The sequence below is a fragment of the Galendromus occidentalis genome, unplaced genomic scaffold (genome assembly GCF_000255335.2).
Source record: "Galendromus occidentalis unplaced genomic scaffold, Mocc_1.1 scf7180000077504, whole genome shotgun sequence".
Taxonomy (NCBI): Eukaryota; Metazoa; Arthropoda; class Arachnida; order Mesostigmata; family Phytoseiidae; genus Galendromus; species Galendromus occidentalis.
In genome coordinates, this window is record NW_003805492.1 from 556,811 (window position 1) to 577,330 (window position 20,520).

The 20,520-nt window shown below is 50.2% G+C and overlaps 1 protein-coding gene across 1 annotated transcript in view; it reads left to right on the forward strand.

The window, feature by feature from the left end:
- Window positions 1–19,921: 19,921 nt before the first annotated feature.
- Window positions 19,922–20,520, forward strand: part of mol (dual oxidase maturation factor 1 mol) — a 31,551-nt gene continuing 30,952 nt past the window's right edge. The window contains exon 1 of the mRNA XM_029112468.1: window positions 19,922–20,187. The gene's annotated coding sequence lies outside the window, so the exon portion shown is untranslated. The remainder of the gene's footprint in view (window positions 20,188–20,520) is intronic.

Here is a 20,520-nt window from a genome sequence, read left to right on the forward strand (position 1 = left end):
TATGATTCTCATCTGCGATGAGCTGGCTCGTGCAGTCCGTATTCTACGTGTCGATACGTTGGCTCCTTGTGGTCTTCGCTCTGACTATGTACTCATTTCTATGCATGAGAGCTATCTCTTCTTGATCGGAAGCCGCATTTCCACTTTAGCATTTCTCTAGGTCAGCGTTTCTCAAACTAAGGGGACGCGTCTCCTGAGGGAGACGCAGGAGATGTTGAGGGGAGACGCGGGAGATCCCTGGAATTCCCAACCGATCGATTTTTCGTCACAGAGCGGTCACCCAGCTTATTGCTAGTTTACAATTAGTCTAAGTAATCATTGTCCGATTGATCGAGGAAGCCATACTCCTTGGAAAACGGCACTCTGACATGTTCAGGTCAAAACTTTACATTCTCAGATATACGGTGATCTCCCTGGGAGACGCGAGCGCCCCTCATATGGCATAGGGGAGACGTGGGGGAGAAAAGTTTGAGAACCGCTGCTCTAGGTCTCTCTATAGGAAAGGGTTAAGTTCCTCTCAGGCTCCTCTATTTGCTTCCCGATCGACCGTGTGGGGATTGAGTGGACATTTCTTGCCTCGGAGGCTGCGAGGTTCTTGATGTCCTCCCGGAATATTCAGGATCCCTTCATAGTTATCGGAGCCGGAGGCGTTGAAGAATCGCTGGGCTACAAAAAATCCCTCTGATACGCCTCTTTCTGAGTCCGATCCCAAAATATCGCAGCGCCGACGCGCCGATACAGCACTCGTTTCCGCTCTGAGAAACCATTCCTCGCATGACATAGGAATTCATCAGACGATGTCCTCCATTCGCGTTCATAGGAATATTTAGTAGTCTATCATCTTCCCCCGAATCGTTCATCGTCGAACGGAATCACAGAAATCGGAATAAAATCCTTGATTATGCCAAGGAGATCTCGTACTCTTCCCACCGCTAGTAGGCAACCGAAGGTTCTCTCTCCTCCGTCTGATCCTGTCCGAAGTGAGCGCTGTTCGCTTTCCCCGCGTGATATGCCAGATATAATTCCTCCCCAAGATGTAAAAATGTAGTGAGCTATTTCTCCGCGCGTATGCAACCCAAGCCCGAGATTCAGAAGGCCAGAAGTACTTCCGTCGCTCGATCTCTTCAAAGAACCGGAGTGCGACGAAGAGTTCACGTTTGACGCAAACAGCGGACATCGGAGCTGTGTCAGCATCGGAAGTAATCGATACTCGGTCCTTTCAAGAATAAGTCGCAGTCAGATGGCAGATACGCTCGTTTCTGTCGTATTGGGCATCGAGGATTTTTTTCAAACGAATAGCCTTCATTCGATCAGATTGAATACAGTCTGGCGCTTGAGTAAGCCCGTGGAGACTCTCGGACGCAGTTGTTCATCGCCGGGACACGACGCTTGATCGGAATCGAGAGCGACGCCCATGTAAATTACATAAACTCATTTCGGCTACAGGCATCTGTCGCTATTTGATTGGTGGAGGGATGCGAAATGACTCAAAACTTCGTGTGTAAGTCGGACAGCGCCATTCGTCAATGTTCGATGATTCAATCATGGCAGACTCTTGTCGCAAAACGCGAAAACCAATTTGAATTCAATGATTGGCGTAGAACTCGACTTTCGATCGCATTCGAACAACGTTAACGCATCTCGCGCAAAAGATATGGGACGCGTTGAAAGTTATGTCGAACGATCAGACGAAAACCTCCGCGATCAGTTGAAATAGATCTCCGTCGGGCTCCGGTGTAGCTGTCTACAATCTTAAATTAATGTAATGTTTACTGTTTTCTGATCGTCGGCCAAATTTGTACCAATCCTTTCCAATCGCGCGGACGAACAACACGACTTCGCAAACGTTCAGATCTCTGGTATATCTCGCTGTCGCAAGCTTCTGTTCGAGGAGCCGCTGCGGGATGGATCTCGGCAGTCGTGGGACATTCCCCGCGCGGAAAAAAAATCCTCCGCGGAGAGCTCCTTAGACGCTCCCGGGAAAAAAATCCCGGGAAAACAGACTCAACAGGATCGCATCCGTCATCCCGTGTATCGCGATTCGCCGACGACTCCTCAACAACTTCAGACCAATTTACCCTGATACCATAGTATTTGTACAAGGGCTGTTCAACTACATATTCCAGCCAGGCTTTCACGGTTGACTTTTCGGCGAAGCCGCTCAGATAAGAGGATTTATGGATGATGCTCTTTTTTAAATCGACGTTTAGAGAGTGATCGTCGTCCAAGGATCGCGGTAAACTCTGTACCATCGTGCTGACATCAACTGGGACATAAATGACTTGACCGACACTACCGTAACAACCGTCATGACGCAAACGGTGTATTTGCATGTGAGGAATTCTTGGGGAGACAAGTCGCTCGCTTGTAGGGTCTAGCTTAGGCAAGCCCGATTGTTCGGATGGATACCTATAGCCATTCTTCATGCTCATCGGCGGAACTTTATCGCGCCGAGATGTGCCGTAATATGAGGAACAGAGCTGAAATCGAGTGGTATCGTCCTCCGGGAAGTGAGTCGATAGGAAAGCCGTCATCGAGGAGGTGACCGTTTTCAGATCACGGAGGAACCAGAGGCGATCCCAGACGTCGCATTTATGGCCAAATTCATTCTCCATAAAGATTTGCTCGAAACGGCCAGCCGCTCGAGTCTATCCGATTTCGTACTCTGCACTTCGTGCAAAATCAGCAGCCTCGGCGAGGTCCATTTCCCATACCTCTGGATCGGATGAAATTACGTTACTTTCTGCCACCGCCTCTGACTCGACATGATCTGTCTCCGTATGACTCGATTCTGGCGCGTGACGTTGTCGCGCCCGACATGACGCCGATCTCTCCGAGGAGGTTCGGGGTCTTTTTCGAGAAGATTCTCCCCTTTCTGCGCGTCGCTTCCCTTGCTGTAAACTACGAGTCTTCGGCCTGATGATGAGCGTTCGGTCGACTTCGTTATTCGTAATAACTCGCAATCGTACTTATTGGGTCTGGAAATCCTGCCTTTATCCTCATAGCCTCACCCGTAAAAACGCTTCTGCAGCCCTCATACATATTTTGGTACAAGCCTGAGGCTCAACGCGGTGCATTCCCGGTTTCCGATTGTGAGGACAAAAGCGGTAGGAACAGAGAGTCCGACAGTGATCGCGACAGTCGATTCTTCTCTGACTATGCTTATGTCGATCGGTCACTACTCAGTCAGTACTTTGAGTCGAGATCATCGATGCAACATCAATTTGGTGGAGATCCGTCGAGTACTTGATGACTTCTAGCCCCGCGAAATGTTACAAAAAACGCTGCATGATGACGAAGTTTTTCTCGAAATACCCAAGCCTTTTGGAAGACGTTTTCACGTCGGAAGAAGCGGGACGGCCCAATTATTGCGGGGTGATGCGGAATCGTCTATGTTTGTCTCACAGTGTTATTGATACCTTCCCGAATATCAGATGGCTGCCTGAGACCCATGGTTCAAGAAAAGCCATGAGCTCAATGGTGTGCGTAACAAAGATCATAAGGATGTCTTCCACGAAGTTTCCTCCACATGTCAGAAATACAACGAGTGAGAGATTCCTCCAATGGGCAGGCTCGAGGTCCCTCCCCAACCCCGGAGCGAGCCCAAGACTAAAAGGCACTAGGGACTGCTTTTCTTCCTCGAAAATACGTCACGAGCATTCTGCGAATCCTGTATTTGGCTGGCGATGCGATATTCTTCAGACTCAACTAATGATCATTCCACAAATTTTGAAAAGTAACCGCCTGCCTGCCGATGGCACGTGAGCTCGGACTCAACTCTCTGTTTCATCGCAAATTAGTCGTTGATTGGATTCCATCGACTGTGCAGAGAGCCCACTTGTCATCTCCTGCGAAGCTCCGTAAGTCAGAATGTTCTGTAGGCTCTGATTCCAATTTGCCTCGCCCTCTTTCAGGTTCTTTCGGCGGAGTTGGAAACAGGGATGGTCCGCTGAGATAAGGACGGCGCGGAATGATAGCTAGGCGAGCGGAACGTGCCGGAGCTCTGGCAAACGAATGAATTAACAGACAAACAAACAAGCCCGAACACCGACCGATTCGAGAAGCGAGCCAGGGGCGTGAAAATATTGAATCGAGGTGTACCACGTCAATAATTCTCCGAATTATCTATACCAACCATTTTCGGAAAGCGCAACGACTATCTGTTTATCAGGATATCAGCACCGTAACAAGATGGTCTGCTCAATTCAATCTCCATTCATTGAACGAGACAGGTTCTCAATCTATGCTGGGAATCCGAGAAAATCGGCCTCGTTGACATCAGCGATCTGGCGGCTCCCGTTGCGGTGAAACCAGATGACGGATATCCGATCGTGTATACTTTCACAGTTAAAAGTATCTCCCAAGGACACTGTTCATTACCTCGTTTTTCGCTCATTTTCGAACAAATACGGAAACAGAATACGGCGCTGATTCGCGCTGTAATACTTCTCGATTTGAGGATTTTTAAGTCCCGAATACCAACGTATTCCTTATCTTTTGCGAGAGCCTCCCACATATAATTCAGAGGTGGACAAGGTCGGGGCGATATTCACCCCACGGAAATGACCGAGAGTGTTTCTGCACGTACCCCTTTCGGGCTGAGTCTTCTGGAATAGAGCGCCAACTTCGCTTCTTTTGGTCTCGAGCAATTTCCTCGACGAGAGCGGTGAACGAATTTCATTCCGCCTACGTCTCGAGGGCTTGGTATCGCTCCACCGAGCCCGTCGAGGGGGATCGAGGGACTGTCGACTCCCGAAAGCTTCGCTTGCGAGAGGGAATTTTGAATCGTGAACACCAGTTTTAGCTTCCTTTCTCTGGATAGGGTTTTTTCGACTACATTGGTTTCCCGGATACGTCTCTCGCAGAGATGGCTCATTCGCGATGTTTGAGTCGAGGCTTGCCGGCTAACGGCGAAGTGTGATGGATTCGGAAGAGAATCCTGTTGAGTTCCTAGGAATTACCTAAGGATTGCACATAGAGTGTCCTCGTTCTTTTGCACTTTCAGGGAGGTTCCATCGCCGGAAATGAAGGTCGTAATGGTAGGGATCCTGCATATAATTACTTAGCGACGGGATAATTGCGCTCATGCAAAGTCGATGACATAGGATACGCGGTGGACGCCTCGTCGGTTGGAATCCTCGATCCACTAGCCTGAAGGCCCGTATAGAGCTTCAGGAGCTCTTTTTTGAACTACAAGGTTCTCTTCTAGCCCCTCTAACAACCTACTCTACTGAGAAGAGAAACACGTCTCGTTGATAAGGGACGCTCAGCATTCCAGAATTATTCGCACCCCCCCTGCTTGGTGTTCCGGACGTGAGATCGTTCCATCGGATGTGAAATTACTAAAACTTGAATTACCTAATTGACAGGGATGAAGAAGTTCGACCGTTGCATCGACACTTCCGAGTTACGACTGTCTTATGAAAGGAGTCACCATACTAAATTGAAGCGGACCGGGCAAACGGCCAGGATGGTCACTTGTCGATTTCCTCCTTCTAATTCACAGCAGCGTCCCAGGAAAGACTTTCGACGCCGCGCCGCTGCTGGCTCGTCCTGGGAGCCGCTCGTTTCTAGAAGCGACGAGAGCATGATCTATCTTTGCCGTCGATGAGTGCATTACATGGGGAAACATACAGCATACGAGATGAGCCCGACCAACAGCTGATCGCTTTCTCTCTCCGAAGTCGCGGAATACCCTAAAATCCGGGAGATAAGGATCCCACTTTTTCGTTTTCTAAAAACTTTTGAAGATATTTCTGCTGGTTAATAGCTACTGAATATTTGTTGGGCCAGATCTCCGGCCCGAAAGAGCATGGAGCCAAAATATAAACTTATGACCAGCGGAAATATCTTCGAAAATTTTTAGAAAAATAGATATAGAAAGAAGAAAATGAAAAAAAATTTTTTGGGTTCCTTATCTCCCGGATTTTAGGTAGTTCGTAACCCGGCCACGGACCACCACCGATGACATCGACACATAACCTATCTATACAAGCCTGAACTATATATACAAGCTCTTGACCAATTTCGAATACGGGTCGATATATCCACAAGAGTTTTCATCTTTGCCAATTGTGGCGGAGCATTGCCGACCGGCAAGTTCTCTGGCAAGGTCTTCGTTGGACGAGAATCGTGACTTCACAAACGAAGATCCCTCGAGGAAAAACTGCTTCGAGTCAGAGGGCTTCTGATGGTGACGGAGCGGGCTGAGTGTGAGTGCAATTTTGAACAACACCTCTCGAAGTTGAAGCGAATGCCCTTCACCACTGCCACGTGAGCTGGCGCACGAAATTCTTCCAGAACACCTCTTCTTCCCATCTATCAGGGAGACCCAGCCGCGGTCCACTGGACTTGACGCATCTCGTGCAACGGGACGAACTACGATGAAATGCTTCTCCGAAGCTCCCGCACGAGCGAACCTCACTAATGTGTATTTCCAATTTCCTATGAGCTCGATTTCTGACGAGAGTCAGCGAGCTCGATTCTAAACTCGGCTTGGACGCTGGAATCATCGATTTCAATACTTCGGATAGCGAGGAATTTGAAAAATCTGAGAAGACATAGTTTCTTCGAGACTCATCTTGTAATCCAGCCTCGATTCTTCTTCTTAGGTTCCAGTCGCTTTTGAGTTCTCGTTCTGTGTGAGCAGTCGAGCATTGCGTTCTTTTCTGTTCTTATGTAAGAACTCTGTGTTGTGAGACACTTCCGTCTCGAACGAGCCGTCGACCCAAGGCCAGCGGAACTTTCTGTTGTCCGAACGCAGCTATCTCCTGAGCGTTTGATTGGTGGTGAGTATGGATCGGCAGGATGATTCTATCGAGACTCCATGTGGGTAATTTTCCAGAATCGAGTCTGGTTGAATTGTAAAGGATCCTCTCCTCGGAAGGATGACGCGCTGGGATCTCAGTGGAGCTCCCGAGAAAATTGGTCCCTGACTCTGAAAGACCAGTTTTCAGAGGAGATCCGGAGCACGACCTGTGAGCGAAGCGTGCGGATTCAGGAACACTAAGAGACACGATTGAAGTTCTGTTGCCGATTCCCTTGCTGGCACATAAGGTTCGGGACCAGCTCATGTATTCGGCAGTTGGGGGCAGACCCTCTGAAGAGCATTCCGCGCCCGCTATCGGTTGCGTGATGTGTACTTGGGATCACGCTCCCAAAAGCTCACTCCCGCTCGTTGAGTATGATACTTGCTCCGAGCTTACGCTCCTCAACGATGAGTCATTAGAGAAGAAGGAGGCTGTACTGACCGTGTCGCAATGGGAAATTCAGCCGGTAATGGGCATAAACGCGAGCACACAGAGACGCCGAGACGACCTCTGAAAATTTTCAATTCCAGCGAGGAGCTGGAGAAAGCCGCGACTTCTGAGCATGAGCCCCACGAAGGGGCGGTCGAGGGTCATCTTGTTCATTCTCCTTCTTCGCGGTGAAATCTGAGAACACGACTCGCGATTTAGTGGAATGGATTATCTACGCTTAAATGAATTGGTGACAATATCAAAGCGGGCTGTACTATGAGATAGAATCCAAGGTCGAGTGGTTGAATCGGATTGTCATAGATGCCCTGCATCGGGGCTTCGGAGTTAACTATGAATAGGGAATATCGCGGTTTCTCTATAACAGTGGTTCTATTCCCCGGCTCTATTCTCTATGCCCCGGTTCCTAACCGGGCTCCATCGACGATTTCGCGGTGTTCCACGTCCGGATGCCTGTGGAACCTTGGGGCCCCATCATACATTCCGGGTTGCCTCCATCTCCCAAGACAAGGTTTTGAGTCATTTCCCCTCATCCTACTCTTGCGCTGGCGAGCCCATAGAACATCTGGGGCCTCCGGTAATATGACCCTTTGACGCAGCCCCGTTTGCTGTTTTCCGCTGCTGTTTTCTTTTCCCCAGTGGAGACTCTATGGGCCTTCAAAATATGAGACGGCAACAGGGGTTCCCCGAGGGGTTACACGGCTCAAATGGGGATTCGGGGGCTCCACGAGAAAACTGGTTTGGAAACACTGCTCAATTATACGGGCAACTGTCACCGGAAGGACTTGTGTTGAGAGCCTGAAGAAGGCACTAGCAATGCTAGTCTAGCACCCTCCAGCAGAGAAGCGCTCTCGAATGAACGGCTGCCCTCTACTGGAAAGGCACTCTCCGACAAACAGGCATCATCTGTCAAGTGATAATCATAATCACAAATGACCAGCGGTCGTGGACGCGGCCTTCGCCCGCACTGTTGCTGCTCTTTCGCGCTGGACGTGAATCGCGACAACTCCACACTCGAACTTGCACTACCTCAGACCAGGTCGCGTCGGTCTAAGCGGAAATACTGAGCGTATACTGAGCGACAGAGGGACTCGGCTTGCCCCAGACAAACCTCTGCGCGGAAAATCGGCGTTCATCACTACAACAATATTAATACAAACTCTACGAAGAACAAAAATCTCGGCCTGTTCCTCAGAGCGGATTTTTCACGAGTAAGGTTGTACAGTGCGATCGAACGTCGGTCCCGATACGTGTTGCCTAAAATGGCCTTGCTGTCGTTACTCGCGGCGTCCCTGGATAATAATCAAGTGTGAGTAATATGCAGTAAAGTCGTCGCGCGAATCCATATTCCATCTTATCATAAACGATTATCTCCATGCGCTCAGCGGAATTCAGAGAGTCTTTTTTTATGTGACAGCGCTTCGACTCGTGGGGGACTTCATTTGAAACTCCTCGCTCGTGTAATGAGCAGTGATCATTATCAGTAGCGTACATAAGGGGGGAGGCGGGGGGCCGTGCCCCCCCCTCAAAACGCCGCCTTCGTACATTGCGGTCTATGTTGATCATCATCATGATCCTGGCCCTCCCAGAAACCTTGCCGGCCCCTCCCAAAAAAAATCCTATATACGCTCCTGATCATAATGATAGTTTTGAATGTGGTCGGAAGGGACACTCCGAGCAGCTGCGGAAATTCTAGAGTTTCCAACATGGCATCAGCATCACCGGGAAGCGGTGCTTGTTGAGAGCTTGAACCTCGAACCTGCACATCTTCGGATCTCCGTATGTAGGGGGGATTGGGCTAATTCGATCCAGCCGATAGGCGGACGAAGTTTGTAGAGATCGAGAGGTAAACGGCAGCCCTCTCCCCAGTAACCTACCCAGGAGCTACATAGGTCATGCCTCTACTCCTTCCGGAACTCTCTGTCCTAATACTGAATGATAGTCCTCGGAACGCGTCCCATCACTTTCAGCTCATTGCCTCAAAATTCGACTTGCTGGAGCTCGATCCGCCAGCACGTCTGAAACTTCCGAGCTGGATGAATCCGCCTTCCGCGAACAGCAGAACGTGCTACTATCCCGACCAGGTCGTCCTCTGAAGTCTAGACTGCCCTCATCAGTTGAGGGACTGTCCGGAAGGACTGACCAGTTGGCCTCCAGAACAAGCCCGCTTCTCTATCGAGAGCGGTACTATCCATCGGAGATGAATGCACTGCTGATGTCGAGGGAATATTTCACTGCCGCCTTTCTCGAGTCATCCGAGTAATTCGCTGGAGTTTCCTCGTGTTTCGTCGGTCTGCGCATGTTTTCGTCAGACGGCTTCGGGCGGTGCGCATTGCCGAGAAGCCGTCGATTTCTGCATTTGAATACAAAAACTGACATATCGCGCGTGATGTTTCTGCGTCGCAATGGACGACACAGAAGCGCGGAACAGTCTCTGCCGAGGAATTCCCAGAATCGGGGGACTTTACAGTTGAAGGAACCCGCGAGCAGCCTACACGTCGAGTGCACACCCAGGAGCAGTGCTTAATCTCTCTTCGTCCATCGAGGCAGGAGAATAATTTCGACGGATACAAAGAATCGATTCCATGCCGAGAATGAAGAAATTGCCTCCCGTTTCAGAGTGTTTCGGCATTACGTCATCCAAAGCATACATCGTGTCAGAGCAGATCAGAAGTTTCTCAAGTGTTCTTTAGCCCTCCGGCCTCGATGATAATCGACGGCGGCAGACTAGGGAGCGGCGGCATCGGACGGCGCGGGTTTTCTCTAAGTATCAATAACTCGTTGAGATTTCTCGTCGCCGAAACTTTCATCGTTCCGGAAAGGATTCCATTCCCGCGGAGACTCTAGACCCCATCGAAAACGAACACGCAAAGATGCTTTCTCGTCTGAGCACAGCACGGAACGCCTATAGATTAAAAAAAAACTGTATATTGACTCTATTTAGCTCATGAGTCAGTGCGCGAGGTATTCAGGCAGTTATGCAGAATGCTGCAGAAAACGAGTGGAGAATGCGCGTTCTTCTGATGCGACGGAGCATTTCTGACCATGAGACGAATTGTCCGTAAAGCAGTTTTTAAACAATTTCGTTGTGGGATAGATTGTTTGTTGTGGGCCAGGCCGACATCGTCGGCGACTTTAAGGCACGACGTCTGTCTGCGAGGATTTTTTCCCGACCGGAAGAAAGCTACTTCAGGAGCCGCTGTGTGCTTCGCTGTAAGCCAAATTAAATGACCGACAGTGAACGTTTTCGTCGCTCACTGACACCACCCGCCTTCAGGAGCTTAATCAGTCCCTTGGCCTTCCCGAACGAGCGGAGAAGAAGTAAACATTCCCCGTTCCCCGGAAGTTTATGTAACCGATTATCCTGCAACAGCGCTGAAGGCGTCAGTTGGAATTCACAGTCGGCATCCGATTCAAGTCTGCTCCCGAAGGCTGAGGCGTGTTCATGCTCTGCGGCATTTCTCGAATCCATTTTTCCCGTATTGGGCTTCATGTCAAGGGTCCCATTTCCAGTCCCTAGGGGCCATCGAGCCCTAGATCGCTGAGGAATTTCTAGAGTTCTTCTCTGCTCGGATTTTCATGATATTCCGACCCGCTGCAGGACATCAAGCTCATGGTATCCTAAGGTTGACTGATTTTTAGCCATCAGAGGGATCGGACGGAGCTTGAGGTGGACATACGAACGTCAATTCCGGGCGTTGGGTTCTCTAGATCTGAGGGTCAAGACATGGCGAGATTCTCTGCAGTGAGAAGACAGCTTCTCCTGGACGAGAAGCGTTATTTTGTTATTGAGTCATCAGGCGCGAGCCCCTCTCGCGTTCCATGAGTTGCGTCTCGGTACATTTGCGTGCACGATGTGTTTCGTCTGGGTGCTTCCATTCACGTTTCCAAGTTCCAAAGATCGCTTCCCCAGTAGCGAAGCGCATCGTCACCGTCCAGAGCGGGATGATTTCAAGGAATCGTTCTCCATTGATTTCGGCCCGCTGCATTTTGAGTCCTCACCTAGGGAAACTCACCGATCTCGGATCACGTATCTCCGGAAGGGGCAATCCCGACACTTCCCTCTACGAATTTCTGTTGCCGTGACGTGTCCGGTGACGATGATGTCGTTTTCAGAATGAGGAGCCGTTCAGAAAATGCGTCAGCCTGTTACGGTTTCAAACCGAAAAGACGTCTCGCGCGCGAGGAAGAGACATCATACGCGTGATCGACGACGAAGACGTTGAGTGCGGCTCCGAGAAGCTATCACGGTGCACTCACCGTGGTATCTAGGTTGATAGTGATTACTTTGGGTGGAAGTCCCGAAGGCGAGTCGTGCCCCGCCAAAAACTTCCAAAAACGCGATCTGCGAGGCTCTCATCTCGACTCCTTGATTCCTCATGATGGAGCTAGCGCGCTCGACGGGTAATAGACATCTCGGCACGAATCAAGGTTACTCGGAGGTCGTTGACGATGCGGGACGAAAGACATGGACGATTGGTCCTGTGAGTACGTGGAATTGGAAAGTCCGTGATTCGGCGCTTTTGAAGAGGTTTCAGACGAGAGAGTAAAATCATTGAACGGAGTGGACGTGTCGCTTGGATCGCTTATGTGGCGTCTGAGAACAATTGGCACCACCTCGGGAAAAAATGAGAGACGATGGGAGTGCGGAATTTCAATCGAAAGATTTCAAAACAGAAATGCAGCTCCGTTCGAGATTTCCAGAAACGCTCGAACGAAATTCGATCGCAGCCGCCGCCGCCGCAACAACCAGAAGAGTTGCATCTGCGTTGGCATCTATCGGACCGATCGAGTCTTTGTTCGGTTTATCCCGGACTAGCAGAACAATGCCCACTTCTCTTCTCCGACATTCTCTTGCATTTCTCTCCCTCCATCTAGTCCGCGAGTTTCAAGACTTGATTTCCCCTCAGGCTTGTCGACGATTCGTCGTTCGAAGACGAATCGTTACGTAACGTCGATGTTCGGTCGCACTGTTGTGAGTCGAGCTTTTCTGGAGGTGTTTCCAGAGAAGGCGGGCACGATTATCCTTGAGTAAACAATGTTTTCCAGTATGAACGTTGAAACACGCAGCCGTCCCTCGAGTTCGTGTTCCATTCCCTCTAGCGACGTGATTGGCACATTCGACTTGTTCAAGTCGGCTCATCATTGCGTTTGCACTCGCATTGGGTTGCACAAGAAGACGCGTGGACGTCTAGGTTGGGCGCGATTCTTCTCCGACAAAACCCGGATACTCCTAATGACCGTATTCGATAATTCTGTTCACCGAGTAAGCCGTTGCACTGTTGAGATACTTCATGATCATCGACGTTTCGACATATTGAATCCAGCACAGTACTGCAAGACGTGGATCATTAATTTCTGATTGGGCCGGAAAAAACTCGCCTCGAGCGATGCGTTCCGTCTCCGAGAGCCCCACGCGGAAGAACAGATTGCGAGTGGCTTGTCCCTTTGCTTACTCTCGAAAACAGAGATATTGAACGAGAGTAATGAAACAGGAGCGACCGAACGATCGGTCGGTCGATCGATCGATCGGCCGGCCCAGCCACCGATCGACTGACGAACCGAGAACTACAGAAGCGAGCACGCAGCCCTCGAGGTGTCGGTGCCAAGTCTGGACACCGGCACTGATCTAATCTGTTCCTGATCCCGACGTTGCCGCTGGCAGCGGGGCATCGATTGCATAACGTCGCTCAACGGCAGCAACCCGCTTCTGGACCGCGCCCGCCCAGAAAACGGTGTAAAGAGGCACTTTTAATGCTGTCCGTACACTTCAAACCCGAGGCTAATTACACGTGCGTTCACAGAAACTATATATTGTACCATGATATAGTTCGACGGCTTCACAATTCACGAAATGATTCATCCGTCGGAGTGCGTCTACGTTCACCTCGGATGATTGCCTTCGAGAGGGGAGCCCGGGCCAATGTTTGGATTAGCAGTTTGACTCTGGCGATGATTTCTCGATATTCTCCCGGACGATCGTCGCAGCACCATTATTATTATCGTCATCGTCGTCGACATCACCGCAGCAATTATCAGCACTTCATATATTTCTCGAGAGCGGCTTTCGACGCTGAGCTCGGGTCTATTGAGGTAATCAGTGCTCGGATAGTGGAATTTTTCATTTTTCCGAGGCGGTCGACATTCGCAGAAGAACGATTGCTTTGGAGGCGCTGAGAGCTGTCGCCGTAATTTCTTGAATTATCTCAAAATGAATTCCACAGTTTCCCGGAGCCTAAGACAGGATCTACTGAATACGCTGGACTCCGGAGTTCGTCCCATCAGAACCGAATAAATTACTTTTGCTCGCCTCGGGGATCCAGACGCAAGGCGAGCTCGGGGATCTTTCCGATCATGAGATGCAGGTGTGAGCATGAGATCGAAAATAATTCACTGTGGAAAGTCGTCAGCCGAACTGACGTACCCGGACTCGGTCTCTCGTCCGATGGACAGCGAGGATGAATTTCAAGGGCTCCGGATGTGAGCCAAGCGCCGAGAAGTCCACCGTAGATCTGGAACCTTCCATGGTGATATTGACGGCTTGCTGGAAGGATGTGGACTTGCCACTTTGGAAACTCCCAGGGAAAAAAGCGTTATCTTCCCTCCCGAATCTTCCGCGAGTTATGACGATTAGTGCCACACGACAGGGTTCGCATCGTTACGAATCCGAAACATGACTCTCACCCGCAATGAGACGGTAATGTGATGCAGCGCTACTCGTCCTAGCCATGCGGATAACGTTATTCGATTTCTATAACCGTAACAGCTACTAGAGGCATTCTAGCCAACCCTGACCTTCCCTACGGGTGGCAAGATCGTTTGCTCGAATTAGCTCGATTCCTATTCTACTTCGTTTGCAATGCCCACAGACCAGCGCGTGTCGCGTCGATTTCGTATCCTCTGGCTCCTTCCCGTTGAATCGTTCCTCGAAGACCGTTCGACGTTGGGCGTATACGGACCCCCGAGAATCCTTCACGGGAGACCTTCCGGAACCATGAGAACGATCGATGCTACAAGACCTTGAGGGGATGATTATCCCGGACTGCAATTACTCCTCGTCGATTCCTACTCGTCTTTGTGAATCCGTAAGCCAGGTAGCGAGACAATTATTGAATTCTCAACCATGATAAATGATTTTCGAGATTATCTGCCAACAATTTATGACTCTCGCCCGAGTTCGGAAAACATCAAGAGATTTGGGATTCGACCGATGAATTGATCCCCGAGAGCTCAGAACTCGATTGGATAAATATTCGGCGGTCCCTCCCCCGAGCGTTCCGTGCGGGCTAGACTTCGGACATCGCATTGCGTATTCAGTGAGTATCCGTGTGTATTCAGCTGAGCTAACTCAAGATGCTTGCCGTCGAAGACTCCCTCCCCCACCGTGGTTAGGAATAAGCTGTCTCGTCTTCGTGGTTCCAACCGTCAAGCGAACTGTTGGCAACAGTTATTGGCACTGTCTTTCCAATTCGGTTCCGCACCATTACGATTGCTGATGGCTGATTCTTTCCATTCACTCGGCACGGAGAAAAGATCGCTCACTTTGACAAGAAACCCACATTTTTACTGGTATTACGAGTGAAGTATTACCGGTGCGTTTTCTGCGATTCTGGGGGCGTCAGTAGTTTCAGTTCTCGGTTTAGAGAAATTACATATCTACAGAAAAGTGGGACTCAGTTCTTAACAAGGAAGTGCACAATTTCGTAATTGAATGCTTCAACTGAGAGAAATTATCTCAGCCGCTCCCGACCAACGCGGGCACTGTCCGTTTCGCGGAACAATACGGGTCCTAACGTAAATCTTGAAGAGCTGGTAGATGCATATCATTGAGCAAAGAACGCATGTAGTTGTCGGACTCATACAGCATTCAGAACATCAACTCCGTCTGATTCTCTTCCTATCATCGGATGTACGGAGCGCGTCACGCTGATTATGAAGAGTGGAATTTTCTGTCGGGTTGGCGATTCTCAACAGAACAAAATTGACTCATATTAGGAAGTCGCTGGTGTACGGGGTTTGTCCAGGGCAAAGCTGGATAGAGTTTCGTTTCCAATACAGCACCGGTATAGTTGCACAATGCTCTTATACTGGGAGTAGACGATCAGACGAGAAAACAAGCGGACAGAAGAATGACCACGTTCGCCAAGTTCGCTCGATCATGACTCTCTGCCAAAACTTTACAAAAACGAGGCCTTGCGTAACCTCTCGGTCCGAGTCACTCCTTCGGGTATTGTAGTCTCTCGCCCCGGGCGTCGCATCACGAGATCGATTCAAAATTAGGCAATTCAAATCCAGTGAGAAAATCGACCAGGAAATCGATTCACTTCCGTGCACGATACGACTCTGTCCACTGTTGCATAAGTGCGTCAGCCCCGCGGCAGTATCGCCCCTGGGCATACTCGGTACTCGGTCATCGGTTCTTCTGGTATGTCGAGCTCGAGAGTCTCACTCGACGCATACTACGAGCGCCTTGCGAAAGTCTCCCGGTCTAATTCCTTCGGCACTCACTCGCAATCAATTCTTCTCGCGACAGAACCAGGCCTCCGCGCGGACGAGCATCACCAGAAGAAGCAGGAAATCTTCGAGACGGGTGTCCGGGACGGGGTCGAACTCGCCTCGAGGAGATGGGGATCGGCATCGGAGCCTGACTGAGTGCCCTCCGATGCCGACCGGAAGACGGCTGATCGACAAACGGTTGCGAAAGCAAGGCGTTTTCTGAGCGTTATTTTCGACAGGTGTTACCACTTGTTCCTTTTCTTAGCGTTGAAGCGTAGAGTTACGCAAGGATAGTACTTGTCGTCGTTTCGCGCTGCGATGATCCTAGGAGTAGAAGACGTTGAGGTCCTCATCTTCGCCCGCTGGAATGCTTGCTTTCGGTTGCAGCCAGGTTCGATGGCAAACTGCGCTTGTTTGACTGATTGAGAAGTGGTGAAGGAGATGGTGGGTGGTTACTTGCTTGCTTGCTTGTGAACGCGTGTGTGTCTACGTTTGACAAAAACTGTCAAGACACTTCGCTGTCCCGAATGTGTTGCATTCAAAGGAAATCTTTCTTACCGCTGAACATCCTCATTGAGGATCATTAAGGACATTAATAATTGAATCAGGCACAATGATTCATATTGTTCTCCTTCGTAGAAATGTCGCTGAACCTACCCGCTCGATGAAGAGGGAAGAGGGTACACTCTTCGGGGTGAAAATCCCGGACGTCGACCGAGCCCCGGCTATCTAGAGATGGCAATGGGCAGTCCTCGAAAAGGAACCTAAATATATTTCTCGGAGCCGAAAATACTCGAAAGACTAGACTTGCTTACGAGACCCGAGATCTATGGTACGCGGAGCAACAGACCGACGCGTATGGGAGCGACCCATACCATCTGAATGGAGATTCTTCATTTGTGTCGCAGGCGCGCGGAGAAGGGTTCGATTCGTTCGGATGAGCACCGACTCGAACTAGATTTCCCTCCCCGGCAAAGGAGCATCTGGCGGAGGAGCAGATCAGGACCGAGGGGTGACGCTCCTGGATCCGTAGCCAGAGCGTCCTTTCGAGACGGATTCCCAAACTTCGGGTCGGCCGGCGAAAAGAGCCGCTAATTTCCGGGAGTTTCCCGCCGCGGAAGTCGTGGGAGTCCTGAGCTCCGGATTCGCTCGTACAGTCTCCGTCAGAGGCTGCAACGACTGCCGACAAGAACTGAAGACAACGCCTTCAGGAGTTGAGGGCTTCTTATCAGTTTGGTAGCCAAAGTCCTTCGAAATTTCTAACGATCACGGATCAGACTCACCGAAATTTGATCCTTTCTGTCAGCTCCACACCAGAATTTCTAATGCCCAGAGTAAGTGTTTTTTGTTCCTTCGACCGTCACGAACGACGTCAGATGACATCATCCTGAAACGCTCATCGATTCACGCGAACTCTTCATTGTCTCCTTTCTGACTGCTGGGATGATCTCAAGATTCAATTTCGGATGACCTGGGGAACCATGTACAGCAGTGGTTTCAGAGAATCCAATGATCGAGATGCTCAGGACCAGTGGCGTATCTGGGTGAAATGGCGCCCGGGGCAATCGAGGGAAACGCGCCCCCTATTGAACAATTTTTGTTTAAACATCTGTTTTTTTTCCATGTATTCATTTATATGCTCCATATTTTATATTACACGATATCACAATGTTTCACAAGGTTAGAAATTAACTTTACGCGCTTTCATCGAAGCAAACTTTTCCACTAAGGCTTCGAAGACCGTTTCTTCCGTCGTGTCTCTCTCTATACTGAGAAGAGATAGATCAACGAGCCTGTCCTGACTCCCATAATTTTCCCATAATTTCTCTCAACTGGGCGAGTTCGTTCGGAGCGGAACGAGTTGTTTAAGCGCCTCGGTCAAGTATTACATCTCCAGATCATCACAAACTGGATTTGTTTTTCCAAACGGCTACATAGGTAGTATGAGCTTGATTCACGATTCTGCGCCCCCTGAGATCTGCGCCTGGGGCGCGTGCCCCCTCTGCCCCCCCCCTTGTTACGCCACTGCTCAGGACCATCCGCATAGTGTTCGGCGACGAAGAAGCGCGGCCTTTCCTGGACAATGCTTTTTCAGGGGATAATTAGCACCTGGAAGTTTGTATTATACAGGGTGGCTGATACGCATCTGTCGTAGTTCCATATCCGCTGTCCCTTCAGGCGCTAAGCTCCTTTGGGAGATGATGAATGCCCTGTCCAAGATAAGGGCTTGTGAGCTGACGTTGGATTTCAAGTCAAAGACTCTGTTCTCGTTGGCTCAACGGCAGCAAACATGGGCTTCCTCAACGAATGTGTTTCATTTAAGGAATCTTCTGTCTCCGTTTAGCGGCTTCTAGGCCGCTCGCAGAAGCTCTCATATATACCTTTCGGAACCACGATTCAAGTTCACGGTTGCCGTCATGCCAACTGCCGGCATCTTTTCGGGGAGTAGAGCTTGTCCCAGCCCCCGGAGCAAGCGCCTAGCTAAACCAATGGAATCCTTCGATCCCGAAAACAGGTTCGAGCTCTCAACAAGCTCACCATTTTCGCTCTGAATTGCGGGATGCATCGGAATTGGCCGCGAATTTCGGAATTTCATTTTTCCCTACCCCCGAAGCCCTCGTGACCGCTGCGTTTATGATCATCGGTTGGAGAATATCAATTTCACTCGATTCCGATAATCTGTGTACACGGAAGAAGTGAGGCTGGCTTCCTCTGGTCACGAAGTAGGCCATTCAAAGAGCATATGCGTAGAGCCGTACAATGCGTAGCATGGAGCGATTACCAGAACCGCCGAACACAACAATCCAAGTACTGAAGGAATGAGGAGGAAATCATCGAGGCTTGACGACCCTTGAAGGCGATCGGTGTCGTTTTAATGCTATAATGACTCGAAAGGGTTTAGTTCTCGTGGAGGAACGATTGATTTACTACACATCAAATGCTGGATCTCGACGTTTGACCGACCCATGGGAAGGTCCGAATGAGCATCGGACTGGATTCCACCTATTCAAAGTATCGAGTCGGCCCGGAAGAATCTGGAATCCCGTATTTTACAATGCTGTCATCACATGGCGGCCAGAGCTCCCTCCAAGACACCAAGCACCAGGTTTCGATTCCAGGAAAATTAATGTCCAGGAAACTGGAGCAGTCGATCTCTACGCATTTTCCTCACATCGCGGGAGGAATTCCGGGGTTCGGGGAGGATTTCTCCGGATTGATTTATCGCATTTGTCGACCTAATCTTTCCCTTGTAACGACTAGGATTCTTTAGAAACGGTTTTAGCCTTCGCTTTCCTCAACTCCCCGAAGTCCGGTCAATAATTGAGTCGAGCTGTGATTTCCAATATTTGCATAGGCCCACTGCCCCAGCCGGACCCAGTCCCCATCCAAATTAATGCGTCCAGACTTCTGTGAAGTTCAACTCGAGGAAGAGTCCGCCTGACCCAGGCGATGGTCGTCATTACGGTCCCCTTGTGGTTCTGAACGAAGTTTCCAGCAGTGATTCATCCGATCTATCCACATGCGGTGAACTCGAGGTTTTTGACTCGCCATGACGCGATACTTTTCCTCAGAAATCATCTGCCTTTGTGGAAGAAGGAGGTCCCATAAGACAAGAACCTCGCAGAAAGAGAGTCTGGGACCGCGATCAGTGAGGGACGAGTCGAATCTGCGCTCCGAATACGAAGGGAAAACCCCTGAGTGGATCCAGGCCGGATATATGAGTCCTCAAGATGACGCGACGAAAACACGAGAGGAGGGGATTCTGAGCGTCCAGGGTATCCCCGCGGCCCGCATCTCCGAGCGCTGGGGGATTCCCCGCCGTCCCACCGTGACTCATTCCAGGAGAAGAAGACTCATTGTCCATCCGATCAGACATCACCTCCCGACCGATTCGTCGCCGGACCGATCGAGCGGCGTCGGTCACCCTTTCTTCTATTTTCCAGAATTTCCCAAATTCTATGCCGCGAGCTCGCGGGCGTTTGTCGTCGTCTTCGGAGGAGGTGGAAGCAGCGGCGACGTTGTCGTCATCGTGGTCGTCTGCGTCAGCTCTTACCACTGACGGTGGACCTTTCCACACGACGGCACAGCTCCACAGTGGACTGCCGTAGCCGCAGCGGCATCGGGAGAGAGTCGTGTCTGTCTAAGAAGAGGCCAGAACAGAAAATCTACTGGGTAGTCAAACGACTGCATTCGTTGAAGTGACCAGCAGTTCTCACTTGTGGGAGAGTTGTGGATAGTGACCGACCGTCATAAGATCGGATATCGCTCAAGAATCGGTCACCACGATAGAGTATACACATGCGCATTAGAGTACGTCGGAGAGGAACTTTCGGACAGTGTTTTATCCAAAGGATTACTCTGAACTACTTCTCTACTGTGGACACTCTGACACTACGGTGTCCGGTGACGGCCGCTTCTGAGAGTCTACTCTGAGGTGAGTGCATAAAGTCGACTCTGGCGAGAGTCTAGTGAGCTCGGTCGAGACGAAGCGAATTCCGAACACGAACCAGTGGAGGTGCATTATGTCGCAAAGATCCCTCGCTCCGGAACGTTTCCGAACCCAGGGTGTTCGAACTCTCGGAGTTCGCAATCCCGCATGATGAAGCAGAGCTCTCGGAGTAGAGTTCGACAATCGTGCGCTCGGGCCGCCCGTGCATAGGGGTCGATCCCGAACGTATCCATCGGCGCTTCCGGGCATTCAATGATTTCCCTATAGTTCGGTCATTGTCAATGTATCCAGTACCGCTGACTTCGATCCTCAGAGAGG